This window comes from Lissotriton vulgaris, chromosome 6, assembly GCF_964263255.1.
Source record: "Lissotriton vulgaris chromosome 6, aLisVul1.2, whole genome shotgun sequence".
Lineage (NCBI taxonomy): Eukaryota > Metazoa > Chordata > Amphibia > Caudata > Salamandridae > Lissotriton > Lissotriton vulgaris.
In genome coordinates this window covers 1,274,909,990-1,274,928,884 of record NC_141694.1, presented here as the reverse complement: position 1 = coordinate 1,274,928,884, position 18,895 = coordinate 1,274,909,990, and the positions used below count along the sequence as shown (strand labels likewise).

The 18,895-nt window shown below is 47.9% G+C and overlaps 2 protein-coding genes across 2 annotated transcripts in view; one reads left to right on the top strand and one right to left on the bottom strand.

Annotated features, from left to right (window-relative positions):
- TFB1M (transcription factor B1, mitochondrial) overlaps window positions 1–18,895 on the top strand; it is a 500,646-nt gene that overhangs the window by 355,661 nt on the left and 126,090 nt on the right. The gene's annotated exons all lie outside the window — the stretch shown is intronic.
- CLDN20 (claudin 20) overlaps window positions 1–18,895 on the bottom strand; it is a 58,010-nt gene that overhangs the window by 1,834 nt on the left and 37,281 nt on the right. The window lies entirely within an intron of this gene.

Here is an 18,895-nt window from a genome sequence, read left to right as displayed (position 1 = left end):
ATATAATAGGTAAAGGAGAAATGCATTTATTTTGCAGCGAGAGATTCATGAAAGCTGTGAACCACATTGTTTACACGGAAAGCTCTTGCTCGACCCTGAAGGCAGCAGCGTAACCATATATTGACTTTCCACTATTCATTTCTAAGAATATAGTTCTCAAATTCACCTTATCAGTTTATTTAGATTTGGTTTTTATTTCACTTAAAAGCAGCAAAAGCCATCCGATGCTTCCTCTGCCACCTGATAGCACTCAAAACAGTAAATGAGATTGCTGGAAAGTAAGGCTGTAACTAAAAAAGTGAGCTAGGCCAACCCCTGTGCATGTGAGGCCTGAGCAGTGTATAGGCCGCTGAGAAGTTGGCCTTTTCATGCACTGAAATGTTGGCCAAGTTGGCGCAGCTTAATACCTTGTTGTGGGCAACTGTAGTTGAAAAATCTCATTTACCCCTTCGTGCTTTCATTTAACTGGCATCTGCTGCTTCTTTGGGAAAGTATCCGCTTTATTTCTGCAGTGTAAATTTTAAATATATTAGAGGTTGGGGTGAAAGCTGTTTAGTATATCACAGGGGTTGAATGGTGATGTGATGATTGTCTGCTGTGACTATGTGACACCCCAAAGTTCTCCAAACTAGCCGAAAGTAAGGTAATGTGTTTGAAAATGTGCCATTTGTGAGCTACATGCAAGTCCTTAAATTATTAAATGACAGCACTCAGGCCTGCTCAGACATTCACCTTCAAGGTGGTAAAGGAGATCGACAAAGCTTCAGTGAAGCGCTAACCATCTAGGCCTTGGGCCGAGACTGACAACTCATTTGTCCTTTGAAGTGGTTTGTCTCTCGCCCAATGTCTAGGTCCATAGGTTTCCCTGCTCTGTAGTGTATGATGTGGAGGGTGTTCTGTGGCAGCCATGTGGGATGATCAGGTACACCAGAGGATTGAGCAGGGAAAACGCCAAAACCTTAATGAGTGAGTGCGATTAACTACAGGCACTCTCCAGTCATCATCTGCAGCATGCAGTCGTCATCAGAAGAACCTGGCCTCTTAACGTGGAAGCCGGAAAACATTTCTCAGTTACTAAGAATTTAATGAGACATGAGCATTTCAACCACAGAATTAGAAAAACACCTTGACTGGACTCGAGAACAGCAAACAGCCACAACCAGCATCATCAAGCCATCAAACAGCCACAACCAGCAACTCATAAAGAGACAAAAGTCCTGGATTATCAGCTCTGGGAGGTGGATTGCAGTGGTGTTGCAGCTCTTACTTTATAAGATCTGTTGATGTCCTTTGACACTATCTGATGAGGGCCGCTCAATATTTGCGAGAAGATTGGCAGATAAATTGGACAGTCTGCCAAGAGCTCTAGAAAGGAGGAGTACCAGGGCTGCGACATCCAAAGCGGTAATTTCCAGATCACTTTCAACAACTCTCTGTAAGTCTGCGCCACACACCTGTGTATCATGACAAAAGACCGAAAAGCATAGTCATATTCACCAGGCCAATCCCGAAGAATAACGTCAGTCACTAAAGCTTCCAGACCGGGTCTTCAGCAGAAATACCTCTGTAACTGAGCTGTCAACCAGGAAGCAAGCTGGACTATATTGAACGGTTCTCAAATCTTGTTCAGTGTCTTGAAAACCTGACCATCCAGATGCCATATGCTGTTGTCATACAGATTCCCTGAGTACCCGTCCGCCACCATGTTGCATGGTCCCGGATGATTCTCTGCCATTGGTGATATCCGCTAGTGGAAACCGAACTCCCACAGTGCCCGGACCAATTCTCCTAAGGGCTTAAAATCTCGTACCCCTCCACTCTGTTTATATACCTGACCACAGACAGATTGACCATGAAAGGGAGAACTGCGCATATGATCCTGTTTTTTTACCAAGCTCCGGACGTAGAGGAGCCTGCAAGAAGCTCTAAGCAGTTTATGTGCATTGACAACTTCCTCTTGGACCAAATTCCTTCAGTCGAGAAGATGCCATGCCTGGCACCCCAAACCCAGAGACTTGCATCTGAATTTATTAGTAAATCTGGGGACTTAGGAAGAATAGCTTGTTCTTTCCAGGTGTCTACGTGGCTGAACTACCAGTTTATTATTTCTTTCCCTCTAGATCGAATGGAACCATCTCTGAATATTCAAGACCTCTCTGTGAGTGCCTTCTTTAAAGGCTGGAGAACCCTGAAGTAAAAGGGTCCCAGAAAGATCAGTTGAATGAAAGATATAAGAAGACCCGCCAGTCTTGCTAAACACTGGATTTAAATTTGTTGTTGGGCCAACATCATCCTGAACTCCTTCTTGTTTACATCCAGTTTTGAATCTGAAAGTAAGAGAATCTCCCTATCTGAATCTATTAAAACCCCAGAAATTCGGTTCTTTTTGAATTCCTACTTCTCTACATTTGTGATGAAATGCAATGTTTGAACCACTTCTATGGCTGTCAGTACTTGTATCAGCAAGCAATTATTTTACTGGCCTGAAATATATTGTCCAAGAATACCACCATCCCCAGTCCCTGGGACCTGAGAGCTGCCATTGACAGTTTTAAGAGTTTTGTGATACATTAGGCAGAGGAAGAAAAAAGAATGGTAGGGGGAATACAGGGGATCTGAAATATTACACAATATAAATAAAGCATGCAGCAAAGTGCCAGTCCGAACTTGAATGACCTGAAACATTTAGCCAGACAATAGGGGGTTGCAGGAGCGGAGGTTGGGCAGGGACCGTAAGAACTGAAGGGGATGAAGGGATGACAATGCTTTTTTACTCTATACATGTTATGACTGCTACAGTTAATTAATGATGTGTGTAATGCATCTGCAAATTCAATAAAAAAAATAAAAGAAAAAAAAGAATGGTAGGGACTTGACTAAGCTTCCTTCAAATCTAATTGCAGCATTCAGTTCACTGGTAAGGGAATATTTCTGAGACTAATAGTGTTCTCCATTTTGAAATATCCAAAGAGAACAAACTGGTTGAGATCCTTTAGATTTATTAATGGGCAAAAATGGTTGTTCTTTTGAAATAAATCTGTATTCCTTACAAACTGTGTGGGGTGTACCAAACAATGCTCATCTGATAGAGACATCTGGCCACATTCCTTACCTTTGAATTTCCCAGGCATCAAACTGCATCTGAAGATCTTCCTTCGAACAATACCCTTGTGCGCCAATAGGTGGTGTCAGTTGGCTCCATATGACGTTCTCTCCATAGCTGTGACTTCCGCGTCACCTATATAGGCTCCACCTCGGCGCGCTGACATCAATTCTTTTCTTTCCACACCAGTTAGCGCAGATCCGTGAAGAGAGCTACCCTCTGTCACTTTTTGACAGGACTTTTTCAAATTTTTGCATTTATTTTTTGGTCTGTAGAATGTCCAAGAAGGCTCCCAAATGTAAGCCTTATGGTGCCTGTCACCATGCCATGTCGGTAACGGAGCCACACCTGGTGTGCCTTTGGTGTCAGGAGCGCAACCATGATTCAAAGTTGTGCTCAACTGCCGAGCCATGACTTCAAAAGCTTTGAGAGAGCGATCCCTAAAGCTACTTGCTGCCCATCGCTCAGCACTGCATTGTTCGACCCTGAGGCCTTGTTCTCGGTCCCAGTCCAGAGAAAGGTCTGGGCACCGCCCTGGGAGCCCTAAGTCTTTGTCCTCCTACTCGAAGTCTTCGAGTCAGTCAGGTAAGAAGCACAAAAAGCACAAGTCGAAGCGTGCTTCAACTTCTCCCCATCGGTCGGCTGACGTGATGGAGGAGTCTTGGTGTTCTAGGCCTCGTTCGACTGAACCTGCACCTGGGTTGGGTCTGCGCTGCCCAGTCTACCCTGGAGGGACACCCCCCCCCCCCTCAACTCAAGGAATTTTATGTGCCTCATATTTGGGCGGCCTGACCAGGCCCCTCAGGCTCAGAGAGGGCTCCATTGGGTTCCACGCAGGCAGCTCCGACCCAGCGTCGATGACACGCAATGGATCCGCACCAACGCTATTCATGCCACTGATGCCTTCTCCAGCGCTGGCCCCGAGATTGAGACTCCCAGTGCTCGCGACGCCCACTGGCTGCGCGAGGCCCATTGTTACCTCCGACAACCTGGAGCTGGATCGGCACCTACCAGCGCTGATTGTGGCTCCGACAGCACCCTTAAGTCCTAGGTCAATTCCTCAGAATTATTTTGAAGGGATAGGTATGGCAGAAGATCGGGAGGGGTTGGTGGACCCTTTAGAAGACGAGCCTGAACACAAAATGGACTAGTATGATGAATTGGGTGAGGCCAGTGGACTGGGCACCTCTCTAGATTCTGACCTATCCTTAGGACACCCCCGCGCCGCACGGCCACCAGCTGTTGCGTGTGCCCCCGCCTGACGCTCATCTCAGCCTCGCTGAGCCTTCCTTCCCCTGGCCACGCCCCTGCCTCGCTCGTCGATTGCCGATTTTCCCTGCTGTTGTCTGATAGTGTCTTTGTTTTGTATTGTATCCCAACTGTACTATCTCTCTTTCCCAGCTTGTTCCTCTGCCCATATTATTGTCCCCCTGTGCACTGCCCCCTGCGCCCACCCGCCCCGCTCCCCGCTTCCCGCCGCCGCCGGGAGTGTGGACACGCCCCCTTTTTCTGTAACCTACCCGCTCCCAGCTGCTCCCCCTCCTTGCACTTCGCCATAAATGGCGACCGTGCGCACGCGCAGCGTTGACGCGCAGCGGGAGCACCGATTGTGCGCCGAAGGCGCGCCAAAGGTACGCCCGTCTGCGCATGGACCGCGCCCAGTGCCAGGACCCCTGGGCCCCGCAGACACCAGCTCACCCGCCGGACCTACGACGCCGCCACCCTCAACGCACTCAACACCGGCCGAATCCGGGGATGCTACCGAGCCACCCCGAGACGAACCCACGGACCCTTCAGCTGCCACGCCTGCAAGTTCACCTGCATCCGGACCTGTCCCGCACCATCACCCGCCAAGCCGAACACCAGCAGCAACCACCTGAAGTGCATCCTCCTCAACACCATCGAACTCGGGAACCTCCTCGACACCACAGCCCCTGACGTTGCCTTCCTCACGGAAACCTGGATGAACGACTCCTCAGCGCCCGCCATCGCCATCCCAGAGGGCTACAAGATCACCCGAAGAGACCGCGACAACCAGACTGGAGGAGGCATCGCCATCATCTACAGGGACACCATCCGCATCAAGACCAACGCCGACGACACCCTGACAACCGCCGAACACCTGCACTTCCAGATCCACACGGACCCCAAAACCACCCTCAGAGGCACCCTGATCTACCGACCCCCGGGACCACGCACACAATTCAGCGAGGACATCGCCGACTTCATCAGCCCGCATGCCCTCCCCTCCGCTGACTGCATCCTCCTGGGGGACAACAACTTCCACCTGGAGAACAACAACGACCGCATCACCATCACCCTGCTCGACAACCTCTCCAACCTCGGTCTCAAGCAGCTGGTGTCCACCCCCACCCACCTCGCCGGACACACACTCAACGCCGTCTTCTCATCCAGCAAAGACATCGCCTTCAGCCACGCCACCGGACTCCACTGGACGGACCACAGCTGCGTCCACTTCACCTTCAAAAGAACGACGATCCACCACCACCAGCAACAGGTTGCTCGAAGAAGCTGGAACAAGATCACAGCCGACCAGCTCGCCGCTTCCCTGAGCCAGCACCCTCCCGCCAGCTCAGCAAACCCCAGCCAGGCCGCCGACAACCTCACGAAGTGGATCAGCAACTGCGCTGACGAACTCGCCCCACTGAGGACCCCGCCCAGCAGACCCGGCAGCAAGAAGGCCCCATGGTTCACCGACGAACTCAAGAGCTCCAAGAAGAACTGCCGAGCCCTCGAGAAAGCCTGGAGAAGGGAACCAACACCGGACAACATGACCACCCTCAAGCTTGCTACCCGGAAGCACCACCAACTGATCCGCGCCATCAAGAAAACTGCATTCAAGGACCGGCTGGACAACAACGCACACAACTGCAAGGAACTCTTCAACATCGTGAAAGAGCTCTCCAACCCCAACGCCGGAAACAACGACATCACCCCATCGCAAGACCTCTGCAACTCCCTCGCCTCCTACTTCCACAACAAGATCGCGGACATACACAACAGCTTCAGCACTCAACCGACGCACGCCACGACCGAACCACTACCCCCCCACCACCACCCTCCGCGCCTGGACTCCGATCAGCACCGAAGACACCGTCCGCATGATAAACTCCATCCACTCCGGATCGCCAACCGACCCCTGCCCTCACCACTTCTTCAACAAGGCCGACGCTGTCATCGCACCCCATCTGCGGGACATCATCAACACCTCCTTCGACACCGCCACCTTCCCGGAGAGCTGGAAGCACGCCGAACTCAGCGCCCTACTCAAGAAACCTACAGCGGACCCCACCGAACTCAAGAATTACCGCCCCATCTCGCTCCTCCCGTTTCCAGCCAAAGTCATCGAGAAGACCGTCAACAAACCGCTGGCCGCCTTCCTCGAGACAAATGGATCCCTCGACCCCTCACAGTCTGGCTTCCGAGCCAACCACAGCACCGAGACCGCCCTCATCGCTGCCACCGATGACATCCGAGCCCTGATGGACAACGGAGAAACAGCGGCCCTCATCCTCCTAGACCTCTCTGCGGCATTCAACACTGTCTGCCACCGCACCCTAGTGCAGCGCCTCAGCAACGTCGGAATCCAGGAGAATGCACTGGAATGGATCATCTCCTTCCTCGACGGAAGAACACAGAGAGTCCGTCTACCACCGTACAAGTCAGAGGCCACCGAAGTCATCTGCGGCGTCCCTCAAGGATCCTCGCTGAGCCCCACCCTCTTCAACGTCTACATGAGCCCCCTCGCGGCCATCGCACGCCAACACAACCTCAACATCATCTCCTACGCTGACGACACCCAGCTGATCCTCTCCCTGACCAACGACCCGCCGCCGCCAGAACCGACCTTCACGAAGGGATGAAAGACGTAGCCGAGTGGATGACGACCAGCCGCCTGAAACTGAACTCAGACAAGACGGAAGTCCTCATCCTGGGCTCCTCGCCCTCCGCCTGGGACGACTCCTGGTGGCCCCCCGCCCTGGGCACCGCACCCAAACCGACAGACCACGCACGCAACCTGGGCTTCATCCTGGACTCCTCCCTCTCCATGACCAGACAAGTCAACGCCGTCTCCGCGTCCTGTTTTAACATCCTGCGCATGCTACGGGAGATCTTCCGGTGGATCCCCACCGAGACCAGGAAGACGGTCACCCAGGCCCTCGTCACCAGCCGACTGGACTACGGCAACGCCCTCTACGCCGGAACCACCGCCAAAACTCCAGAAGAGACTCCAGCGGATCCAGAACGCCTCAGCCAGACTCATCCTCGACATCCCCCGACGCAGCCACATCTCCGGACATCTGAGAGACCTGCACGCCCTCGCTGCCGTCCCCCGCATCCGAAGAGCGACAACAGGAGAAAGGTCCTTCTCCTACCTGGCCGCCAAGACCTGGAACTCCCTCCCTCCCGACCTGCGCCTGACCCAAGACCACCTCTCCTTCAGGAAGAAGCTCAAGACCTGGTTGTTCGAGCAGTAGCAGCACCCCCCCCACCCCCACCCAAGCGCCTTGAGACCCTCCGGGTAAGTAGTGCGCTCTACAAATGTCTTTGATTGATTGATTTACTGGCCTGCTTTCTCCCCCTACCGTGGCTACGGAGGAGTGGGCTTCATATGCTATGGTGGTGAGAAGAGCAGCTGAGGTCCTGGACCTTCATCTCACTTCGGTGGTATTCAAGATGAACATCTTGCCTGAGGTCTTGCAGCAGATTGTCTCCTCCTCGGAACTCCTCCTTCCATTTAATTAGGCCTTGACTGATGTCCTTAAGGGAACCTGGTCCAAGCCCAGCACAGGGGCTCCTATGAATAGAAAAATCACTGCCGCCACCACCCAAATTTCATCACCAACTACCCTACCCCCGAGAGCTTGGTAGTCAAGCCTCTACCTCAAAAGGTGTGTTCCTTCCCGCACCCCTGGGCATGGAATCCAAGAGGCTGGATAGATGGGGTAAGAAAATCTTTTTTTCCTCCAGCCTTACATTGCGGTCAGTGAACACTGCATGCCTATTAACCGTTATTCCTACTCCCTGTGGGAAACGCTTGCACAAGTGCTGCCACAGGTCTCAAAGGAGGCCAGAGCCATCTTCTCCCAACCGGGATCAGACTAGAGAGATGCTGCAAAGCCATTCGTTGTGGGCTCGACATGACCGAGTAGCTGGGCAGAGTGATGTTATAAACGGTGGTTGTTAGACGCCATGCCTGTCTGCGAACTTCTGGCTTTTCTGGGAATGTCCAGGCTTCCCTCATGAACATGCCCTTTGATGGCACCTGTCTCTTCAGAGACAAAGCAGACATGGCCCTAAACCGCTTTAAGGACTCGCGGGCAACGGCCAAGTCCTTGGGCCTCTCAGTGGCCACATGTCACCCGTCTACTTTTCCCCCCTTTCATGGCTATGGAAGGGGCTGTCAGCCGTGCCAGCCATACCCCAGCCACAAGGCTAAGCAAGATCAGCAACTTCTGCGCGGCCGTTGGCGCAGCTCGTTCCGACCCCATGGGTCGGGCGACTAGAAGTTAGGTTAGTCCACCTGCCCCCTCAACCCAAACCCTCCTAGACTGGCCCTTCAAGATCACAAGCGCCCAGTTGGTGGCAGGATCAGCCATCATCTCCACCACTGGCAAAACATCATGTCGGACACGTGTGTTCTTCAGATAGTCCCCTTAGAGACTACCCCTCCAGCTATGCCTCCAAATTGCGACTGGTTGATGAAGGATCACTTGACTTTGCTACAGAAGGAAGTCATGACAGTCTTGGCCAAGGGAGCCATTGACAAGGTTCTGGCACCAGAAGTAGGCTGTGGCTATTATTCCCACTACTTTCAAGTCCCAAAAAAGGAGAAGAGTTTTCTTGGAGAAGAGGGTTCTCCAAGCCCTCAACTACTTTCTCAAAAAAGAAAAGTTCAAGATACTCACCCTGGCTCAGGTCTTGTCTGTCTTCGACCCAGGAGACTGGATTGGACTTGCAGGATGATTATTTTCACATTCCTGTCCTACCTGCACTATCTGCAGTTTAAGGTAGGCCACAAGCAATTTCAGTTTATTATGTTCCCTACCAGCGCCCCTCAAGTTTTCACTACGGTGATGGCGGTGGTCACAGCCCATCTACGCAGAACAGGGGTGCCAGTCTTCCCCTATCTCAACGACTGGCTGTTGAAGGTGAGTTCACCCCAGGCTGTCATCTCCCACCTCCAGACTACGGCAAACCTCCTGCATTCACTGGGGTTCACTATCAACGTACCAAATTTACACCTGACTCCCTCTCAGATTCTCTATTTCATTGGAGCTGTTCTGGACACAGTGCAGTTTTGTGCTTATCCTCCCGAACGGCGAGGCCAGTGTATTCAGGCTATGATACTGATATTTCAGTCTCTATCCGGCACTTCGATGAGAATAACCCGGAGGCTGCTGGACATCATGGCCTCCTACATCCTGCTGTTGACTCTTGTCAGATGGCATATGCTGGCTCTGCAATGGGACCTGAAGTTCCAGTGGGCGCAGTATCAGTGGAATTTCTCCAACATGGTTCAGATCATGGAGGGACCCGCACAGGACCTGCAGGGATGGCTCACCAACCGTTACGAGGTCAGGGGCAGATCCCTTTCCCTCCCCCCACCAATCCATCACTCCTGGCATGGGGCGGCCATTTGGGATAGGTGGAGATTAGAGAACTCTGGTCTCTGGCGGAATCTGGACTCCACATCAACTTGCTGGAGCTCCGAGCGATTAGTTTGGCATTCAAAGTCTTTCCTCCTTCCATAAAGAGAAAACTGGTTCAAGTGTTCAAGGACAACACTACCGCCATGTGGTACTGCAACAGACATGGCGGGGTGGGGTCATGGACCCCACGTCAAGAGGCCCGGGTCTCTCGACATGGCTGTAACAGCAGGGCATATTTCTGATTGTTCAACACCTGTCAGATTCTCTGAACGCCAGGGTGGACAAACTCAGCCGTCGATGCCCAGCGGATCATAAATGGTGTCTCCATTCGGAGGTGGCACAAGGCCTGATTCAGCGTGGGGAGGGCCTTGGTTACATCTTTTCGCCTCCGCAGAGAACTCGCCAAGTCAGCATTTTTGCACCCTGGGGTTTCCAAGGTGGCTCTTGCTCTAAGTCATTTTTCGTCTCGAGTGGGGCTCAGGCCTCATTAGCGCTTTTACGTCCATACCACTCCTGCCCAGAGTGCTCAAGAAGATCTGGAACGACCACGCCCAAGTCATTCTTGTTGCTCCAGACTGGGCACGGGAGTCTAGTATCTTAACCTTCTCCAAATGAGCATTGATCCTCCAATCAGGCTGCCCGTTCAGGAGGATCTTCTGTCACATCAACAGGGGAGGGTCCTCCACCCGAACCTGTCAACTCTACGCCTTCTTGTGTTTAGTTTGAGCGGTGGCAGTTGATAGCATTCGACCTTCCTCCCGAAGTTTGCAATGTTATTTTGAGAGCCAGGCGAAGATCGTGTATGCCTGCTGGTGAAACAAATTTGTAAAATATTGTACAGAAAGATTTATTGATCCTCTTACTGCTTCCCTCTCTCAGGTCTTACTCTTTATTCTGACTCTTGCACAGCAGGGCTTTGTTCGGGCACTCTCAAAGGGTACCTATCGGCCCTGTCTGCCTTTTTGAGGCTGCCAGACCAACACTCTATATTTAGAGTGTTGTAATAGATTTTGTAATCTCTATTGTAAATACATTTCTTAAGGGCGTTGTAAATATGTTTCCACTTGCCCTTTTAACATGCCTCAGTGGGACCTTAATTTGGTTCTCACTTTCCTGATGTGTGCTTTGTTTGAATCCTTGCACAACTGCCCCTACCAACTGCTTACCATCAAAACAGCCTTTTTAGTGGCAATACCATCTGCCAGGAGGGTGAGCGAATTGCAGGCTCTGTCATCCAAGGCTCCTTACCTGACTATCTTTCTTGACAAGTTGGTGCCTCACACTAGGGCCTCTTTCTTAACGAAAGTGGTCACACCATTCCACGTTGGACAATCTGTCCCCCTGACCACTTTCTATGCTCCTCTGCACCCCTCTAAAGAAGAGGGGCGACTCCCCCATCTGGACCCAAAAAGAGCCTTGTCATTCTACCCTGACCCTACGAAAGAGTTCCAGGTGGATGACCTCCTCTTGGTGGGATATGTGGGAGTGAAGCAGGGTCGTGCAGTGCAGAAACCGACATTCTCTCAATGGGTTTCACTTTGCATAAAAATCTGCAACGCTCTGGGCAAATAGCAGCCTTCTGAAGGCTTATGGGCTCCTTCTACCAGAACTAAGGCTGCTACCATGGCATTGCAACATTTGTCATGCAGCAACGTGGGTGTTTCTGCTCACGTTCACAAAGCACTACTGCATGGATGGTTAAGTCTGCAGGAGACAGCCTTTTTGGCCCTTCTGTCCTGCAGGACGTCCTGGTCTAACTTGTCCATAACCACTCCTCCGGCGATTGTACTGCTTGGCTATCTAGTCAAAGGTAAGGAATCTGTGACTAGATGTCTCTATCAGATGGATAAGTTACTTAACTTCGGTAAGACCATATCTGGTAGAGACATGATCTAACTGCAGATCCCTTACCAACCCACTGTCCTTCCCACACTGCAGACAGGTTCTTAGGCTCAGGGCTGTTCCCTTTCAGAGTCCTAGCTGTTTAGAAACACACTAATGTCGGTGCACTTCATGACTCTGCACTCCTGGCAGGGAAAGTCATAAAAAGTAACAGACATCACCGAGATGGCTCCTATATAGGTGATGCAGAATTCACCACGGCGGAGACACCAACATCACTTGGAGCCGACCGACGCAACCTACCAGCACGCAAGGGTATTGCTCCAAGAAAAATCTTCTGAATCCAGTCTGACACCTGGGAAATAAAGGTAAGGAATCTGCGGATAGATCACGTCCCTACCAGATAAGGTGTTTCTAAAGATAAGCAACTTGTCCTATAGCTCCTTCTGGAGCAAATCTTAGACATCTGTGAAAAGAAAACCTAACCCTCCTGTGAGAGCTGGATTGAAGTAGGAAACCTGGTCTGTACTGGTATGGCATACAATTTCATAAGGAAACCCCAGACTGTTTGAAGCACCCATGGATCGCTTAAAATTATCTCCTGAATTTGTGCTAAAAGGGCTAACCTGCCACCCCACTTTCGGAAGAGCAGGTGGGGGGAGAACTCTTATTTTGAACTCCATTCCTGCCCCACTCATTTTCTATTGATGCATCCTCCCCTCCTATGTGGGAAGAACATCGGCAGGGTATATCTGTACTGTTGGCTGTTGGAGTAGGATCTAAAATAGGTACTATGTCTGGCGAAACAACCTCTGCAACGGCCAGCTATTGGAGGCACCCAACCAAACACCCTCATCATTAAGAAGTGAGTTTTATCCAGTGAAGCAAAAGCTTCCACATAACGTCCAATCTCCTTAATAAAGTAATCTCCTACTAAAGGTCCCCAATTTTGGATATATGCCCAGTAAGAGTACTTCACTTCTTCTGGATGACAGGCCAGCATTGGCATTCCCCAAAAAGCCCTTTGGGCCCACCTGGATACCACCTCTTAAGTCCAGAGGTTCACAGGTGTTCTTTTCCTGCTCAGTCACGCACAGCATTCTTGTTAATATAGCCAAGGTGTCGAATATCTTCTCCTGGCATGATGAGGAGGCTCCTTCCAAACTCCTTCTTGGATACCTAACCACTCCACTCAAAAAAGTGACAATTTTGGCATCCAGGTCCTAGGCTTTTTATCTATTGTAACTAGTCTAGGGCATTCAGCCCTCCTTCTGCACCCCATGGCTCTGTCATTTGAATTCCTTATTCTGAATTTCATGTAGTCATCCACAAAAAGTGGGGGGGAAAATACTCAATGGAATTCAGATGTTGTAACAAACTCAGGTCAAACATCGAATTACCTTCCGCATTCATAATTAGCATCTGTTGCTTGTTAACTAATTTTAATCCTTAAGAGGTATTAGTGGCATCATCTTTATAATGTGCATCATTACCTTATAAGTCATCAGAGTACAGCTCATTCAAAATGTCATATGGCTTCTTGTATGGTTCACCATATGCACCCATATTTGGACCCTGCTATAGGGACTTAGTGCATTTCTGAATTGAACTGCTAACATCCACATCATGCTCAGACCCATCAGGATTTTCAATTATCAACATACACTTATTTTTCATGATTTGTGTCCCCTTGTAAGCACAGACAAGGTACTTGTTTTTGAAGTCATCACTGAGTTACTAATATCTGTTACCACAATATTTAAAGAGGAGGAGACCGCTTTATTTATTGAGTTGGTCACAGAATTGTCAAAAAAAAATCTCAGAGGTTTCTCTTGAATACCTCATCTTCCTCTGTTTCCTTATCACCACTGTTACAATCTTTATTCTTATTCATAATGTCAATATTGTCACACATAGGGAGTAGAACACCCACAAATTGTAATTTCAAATGATAAGTAACTTGTTAATAAGCAACATGCGCAATTGTTTATTTTGGCGACAACAAGTAACACTCTTTACATATTATTTTTATTTTTACTCGTAGTTCAATCTTTTTCAAAAGCAGATTTCACTATAAACGAGTGCTGACATCGGTTGAAAGAGGCATTGGTATGCAACCATATTTCATAAATCGCTTAGCTGTCGAATGCTTGAACAAACAAAATGTCAATTACTACACACACATTCAGTTACTCACTGCACTCAGCCTAGAAGACATGGAAACATTATTTAAATAAATAGAGACAATAGGATTGCCTGAAAATGAATGCATAACTGCAAATGCAGTCTAAACAAAATTACAGCAGGCAAAAGACCAAAGCGCGCAAACTCACAGCAAAACAGGTCCGGCATGTACTTAACTCAGACAGCAAGAAAACATGATGTGGGTTATGGATTGCCCTATTTATGGTGCTTAGAGTATTTCTTCTTACTTCCTGCCCAGGGAAGCATGAATGTGGAAATAATGTACTTTAAAAGGCCGGTTAAATAATCAGCAGAAAAAGAGACTGCATAATATGAACCTCCTGTCTTGTAAAAATAAATAAAAAGTAAGATACGTGTCACTCATCCAAGCATTATGATGTGCATTAAGTGATAATACAAATTGTAACATGATGATTTATTCGCACCTGCCCGCTTCAAAGAGATATAAGTTAAAATGTGTGCTCCTATTTTGCAATATCCACGAACACGAGTAATTAGTAAGCAGTTTTAACTCATTGACTAACCGATAGCACCCCATTACTATTGCTAATGCATCTATATGCCACAAGTGGTGATAGTGTATGATAATCTGAATGTTATGTTTTTGTTCTGACTTGCAATCTTTGGAAATGCTTTTAGGTCGATCGGTTGCTACCAGCTTTTTTTAAATATACATTGATCAGACTTCTGCAGTGTGCTGAGGAGTTTCACCTGCCCACCTCATACTGTTGTCTGTTTAATGTATCATTCTGCCATCCAGGTAGTGCATCAACTGGAATGGAAAAGGGACTATTTTACACCTAGAAAGTACAATCAATTATAATGCTTGTTGCCTTGAATTATTTATCCCTTTCTGCATTGAATTTAGAAGGCAAATATTCTTTGCTACTTTTTTCCAGGATTGGCGGGGTCATCTGGGAGAAGCATAAAAGTGTTAAACAACATTTGGGCATTCAACACATGTAAAGAGCATTAGTGAATGCCTATGTTTACAGGCGTTGACACATTAAAGCTGGACCTTTTGGTTTCAATGCCTATGTTTACAGGCGTTGACACATTAAAGCTGGACCTTTTGGTTTCAATGCATATGTTTACAGGCGTTGACACATTAAAGCTGGACCTTTTGGTTTCAGTGCTTTTTATAACTGTTTTTTTATTTCATGATTGTAATTGTAAATATGAAATGCTGTCTGGTGGTAAATTTATATTCTATCAGGTTGTTTTAATAATTAGTGCTGCAAATGGTTTAGGAAAAAAAATATCTTTTTTCTAAACAGTCTGGTAATCTATCAGGGTTCTTTCTACGGCTACAGTCCTCAGTGGTGAAAGCATTCCAGACCATGCAGATAGTGAATCCTTTGCATTAAACATGTCATATCTCATTGTTTCTTTATTCAGTTGGCTCAGATTGCCACTTACCCATAAGGTTTATTTGCCTGTCAGCCAGCTGCTACAGCCTAGAAATAGTACTTTTGTACTGTCCTTTCACCCTAAATATTTTTCGCACTGTATCGTGGATCACCAGTCATACACAAAGTATAGAACTTCATGTTACTCTGCATTCGAAAAAGAATGTGATATCATATTTGGTATTGGCATTCGCTTTGGTTAGCACAGAGCTTGATCAGTAAGAAACATTGTGCATCAGTGCTCCAAACTGGTCAAATGAACCATCACAAAGTCCTCACCTGTGTCTGTTCCATTGGAGGACCTTGATGCTTCGTACCATGACACACTCCTTTTTGTATGCATGATTGGCAGCCTGGGTATCGCAGTCTACTTTGTGTGAATGACTCGCAAAAGTGTCAGAAAATCCTCACAAAAAAAGAATCACTGCCAACTCAGCCAATTTCTCATGACCACAGCAAACTGAATATCTGACCGCACTCTTAAATGAATCTCCCTCAAAAACAAGTTGCTAGTAGCCATTGCTCTGTCCACTGCCATTTTCCTAGGATTCATTTCAGATGTATTATCGCATTATGGCCATCTAATCAAAACCTTAGCAAAAGAATTCAGACTCCTATACAGCAAAAAAAAATGTTGAGCACATGAACGACCATCATGCAATCTATGAGCCACTAATCCTGCCCAGACCACATTAGGGGAACATCTTTGAAGGAAGACACCGAAGGAACAGACTTGCGCCCCCTCCAGGCAACAGATCTCAGAACAGACCCTCGCTGATATAACCACTCTGTGCCTTTCCTGATACACTTGACTGTTTCCCAGGAGAGGCAACGATCATATTCAAGACCAGAGAGAATTTCACAAAGTATTTCTCACAAAGGGCATGGCAATCTCATTGTAACCCAACTAACTTTACATTTACCAGGGTCAACCACCTTCATTGTGAAATGTAGCAGTTTGAGTGTCCAGCCTCAGTTGTGTCTGTGGTGTATTTTCTCTATATGTGTGACCACAAAGAACTGCAACTGTTCCATTTTTACCGAACAGGCATCAAGAACTACAATCTTTCTGCCTAAGTTAACCATCTAAAAAGCACAGTAACCACTGTCCATGCCTAATGAGCATAACAATCTGTGACCTTTCCACGCTGTTAGAAAATTAGCAAGCACAGTAGTTACTGTTCTTAACTTATAAGGATCAAGAACTACAACCTTTCTGCCCAGTTATCAATCTAGCAAACACAGTAACCGCTGTTCTTACCTTACAAGGATCAAGAACTTTAACCTTTCTGTCCAGGCTAGCAATCTAGCAAGCACAACAATCACTGTCCTTACTTATAAGCAAGCATCAAGAATTATAACTCTTTTGCCTAGACTAGAAATCTGCCGAGCAGAGTAACCACTGTCCTCGCCTTATAACCATCAAGAATGGTAGCCTTTTGGCCTAGGCTAGCAATTTATCGATTACCATGACCACTGTGCTTACCTTCTACGCATCAAGAACTGCAACATTTCTGCTTAGCTAGCAATCAAGCAAGCACAGTAACCGCTGTGCTCACCCTAAAAGCAACAAGAACTGTAACCTAATGTGCAATAAAATAAGTGCTGTATCCACTGTGCATATATTAATAATATTCATGAACTGTAACCTTTTTGTTTAGGTAGAAGTCTAACACGATAAATAACCACTGTGCTTGCCTTTTAAGCACCAGGAAATGTACTGTTATTGTATATGTCATAGATGATGGTCTGGCCAGGTACAACAACATAGTCTGAACCACCCTAGAACAGTTGGCCCCGCTAAAACCCCATCCAACCAAGACCGGGCAAAAGCAGGCGGCATGGTTTTCCCCCAATTTGCGTAAGGAAAAAAGCCTATGCAAAAAACTGGAAAGATGCTGGTGTCGTTCCCACACTGCTAATGACAAAATAACCTACGCAAGATCTGTCGCCATATACCACAAAAATCTAAAGAAAGCACACAAAAGACATATCGAATCACAACTCAATCAGGCCGGTAAATCCTCCAAGGAACTCTTTCGTATCCTCCATTCTTTTACTAATCCCAAAGCCTGTCACAGTGAGGTAACACCTTCACAAGAACTTTGTGACAATCTAGCTAACCATTTTATTCAGAAAATTGAGAGCATTTACAACAGAATTATCAAGGACAGGGATGCTCCCAACAACACCTCTATTCCCCTCACAGCCCTCTCTCACACTACACACTCCCTGAACTGCTTTCCCCCACTCTCTATAGACATGGTGGAGTCTCTTATGAAAACCATCAAATCAGGCTCTCCCCAGGATATTCTACCTGCTAAAATATCAGCCCCTCTCTATAAACAGTTGGCACCCACTATTTGCTCCATTCTCAATTTTTCCTTGGAAAAGGGTTCTCTTCCTTTTGAGTGGAAGGCTGCCCAGGTTATCCCCATTTAGAAAAAACCTAACGCCCCTCAGGATATGTCCAACTACCTCCCCATCTCCCTGCTACCATATCCGTGTAAACTTTTAGAGAAACATCAACAAGTATCTCTCAGAGTACACTGAGTTAACGGGCTGTGTGGAGCCCTCTCAGTCCGGGTTCTGACCCAAATTCAGTACGGAGTCAACCCTGATTACAGTCACGGACAACCTTAGGCACTCATTGGTTAATGGGCAAGCAGCACTATTGGTGCTGCTGGATCTGTCAGCAGCGTTTGACACAATATCCCATTCTTTCCTACTCAATAGACTAAGCAATATTGGAGTTCGGGTCTCTGCTTTCCAGTGGTTAGCCAGCTTTTTAACCCACCGCACCCAAACCATCAATCTTGGCACCTTCCGCTCCCAAACATCGGAGCTAACCAAAGGGGTGCCTCAGGGATCGTACCTCAGTCCCACATTATTTAACATTTATGTGGCTCCCCTGGCAAACCTACTGAGAGACCTGGGTTTCGTCCCTATATCATACGCTGATGACACCCAGCTTCTAATGATGTTTGATAAAAATTCTCCCAACTCCCAATCAACCTTTAGCGAAGGCATGACAGCTATTTCAGCCTGGATGCGGAATCATTTTCTCCAACTAAATAACAACAAAAAAGAGATTATGCTGCATTTGGAGAAGCACCCCATCTCTGGTCACCTGATTGGTGGCCCGCCGATTCGGGTGATACCCCAGTCCCAAAACAGTGGCAAAAAACCTAGGAGTTCATATAGACCAGAAATTAACGAAGAATGATCAAGTTATGACCACAGTGACTGTCCGGAAAACTCTCCTTCAGGTGCTGGTAATTAGTTGTTTAGACTATTGTAATGCCCCACTGTTTTAAGCCAATGAGTCTTCTCTGAAAGACTTCAAGTGGTCCAAAACACTGCAGCCCGCTTAGTCTCCAACTCTCCTGCTAGGACCACTCTTTGCCTCTCCTCCAAAGTTTGTACTGGCTACCCATCCGCCAGCGAATTTAATACAAGATCTGCTGCCTAGTGCATGAGGCAATTCCTGGTAATGGCCCTGGCTATCTAGCAAATAGACTCATACGCTACCTCCCTTCTAGAACTCTATTATCTAGTTCTAAATCACTCCTTTTGGTGCCCCGCACAAAGAAATCCCGCATAGGGAGAAAATTATTTTTCTCATCTGGCCCCTTCCCTGCAGAATTCACTTCCCAGCCCCT